Source organism: Seriola lalandi, unplaced genomic scaffold (assembly GCF_002814215.2).
Source record: "Seriola lalandi dorsalis isolate HSWRI2012SDOR001 ecotype SW California unplaced genomic scaffold, Sedor1 jcf7180002049927, whole genome shotgun sequence".
In the NCBI taxonomy this organism is placed as follows: domain Eukaryota; kingdom Metazoa; phylum Chordata; class Actinopteri; order Carangiformes; family Carangidae; genus Seriola; species Seriola lalandi.
Window position 1 is genome coordinate 6,473 of NW_019520480.1, and position 1,796 is coordinate 8,268.

General features: G+C 40.7%; 1 pseudogene; it reads left to right on the forward strand.

Annotated features, from left to right (window-relative positions):
• LOC147819739 (uncharacterized) overlaps positions 1 to 1,587 on the forward strand; it is a 2,108-nt pseudogene extending 521 nt beyond the window's left edge.
• The last annotated feature ends 209 nt before the right edge of the window (positions 1,588 to 1,796 follow it).

Genomic DNA, 1,796 nt, shown 5'->3' on the forward strand with positions numbered 1-1,796 from the left:
GAAAATGTTTGAGAATCACTGCTCTAGCCACTACCCTGGCCTGTGTCATTCTTATCTTTATTTGTATATATCTGCAGGATTTGCAAACACCATAACCACAGAGGGAGGAAACTGAAGAGGTCAATTAGACACAAATCTATATTCAGCAATTCAAAGGTCTCCCTCTTCAACTGGATGCGCTTTGTGTACAGGTGGGCTATGGCATAGGTATATGATTTTAGTCTGTCTATGATGAAAAGTGTTTATTTCAATAGAAATACTGTATAACTATGCTGTCATAAACAATAACTGGAGACTATGTAGTAAAGCTTGTGATTATTATGTTATGGAGCATCTCTAGACTCATGATGATAACAGGTGCTTGGAGTTATTTCACTTTTGTGATTTATTTTGCTAAAAGGTGTAATTAACAGCTTGAATTCTTATTCTTAACAGTTATTATGGAAATATGTGTAATTGCTGTTACTTATGGGATGCTGTGTTGGTCAGCATTAGGCCTGGTGGAGCAACATGAGTTTCTGACCCTGCCTCTTGAAGCTCAATGGCAATTGGCTCTCTCAATCTATAGGCTCTGGAAATTAATATTAGAAATAGGATTTTACAAATATCCTACAGTATTAGTCCCAAATGTATTGACAGAGCTCTGTAGAAAATACCACAAAACATATTTTCCATCATTATTGCTGTTTTTGCCAACACAGTAGTGGACAATTTTCATATCCTGGGATGCAGTAGATGCAAACTTTGTGTATCAAACCAAAACGATCAAAAGAACTGTGGTATAATAATTATTTGCCTTGTTCTATCAGATTTGCACAAGGCCTGCGTCTACGTCAAGTGAACATGATCAATGATGACATTTCGGGAAGCTCAGCAACCCTGTCCAAGATGGCTCAAAAGCTGCGAGATGTGTGCACTACTGCGATGGACAGATATCAGCAAGCAAGAGGCCAGTACATTGGGGGGCGGCAGCAGTTTGTCACCGTTGATGAGAGCCGCTTCAGACCAAAAGAAAGACAAGCAGCAAGCATTATTATCAAGATAGTAATGCAAATTACCATTGAATGACAGATTATTCATTTTGTTTAAAGAAGAATAATTCCTAATATTTGATGTTTTCAACAGTACGGACGGGGACGAATGGCTGGTGGCTGGAAGAGGAAGAAGTGGGTGTTTGGGATGTCAGGTGTGAACCGGAGAGGGAGAAGACATGCAAAGCCTGTTCTTCGCTTAGTCGAGAGAAGAAGAAGGAGAGATCTGGTGCCACTTATAGCTCACCATGTTAAAGCGGGATCTACAATAATAAGTGATGAATGGCTTATCGCAATGCTTTACCTCAGCTAGGTTACACCCATTTCACTGTCAATCACAGTGTGTCATATGTCGACGCCCAAACAGGTGCACATACTCAGCACATAGAGAGGGCCTGGAGAACGGTTAAGGAAAATGTGTGGAGACTCAGGGGGAATCGTACAGAGGAGTTACTGGTAGACCATCCCAGAGTTATTGAATGGCATGAGTGGCCTGTCCGTAAGCATCGCAAAGGGGCCGTTAGGACGGATAATCCATGACATTGCTGTGATGTAAAGACATTAAATGTCCCTCTGAAATTCTGTTTATCGAGTGTTTAGCACAAAAAGTGTCCAAATCTCATGGGTTTGTATACTGTTGTATACTGCTGTTCTGCCATGTGATGGCTCAGTATGTGTGTTTCTATACATTAAACACAATGTTCAACATTTCGTCTGTGGTGTTTCTTTGGTAAAATACAGTACGCAGAAAAGCCTGTGGGTGGA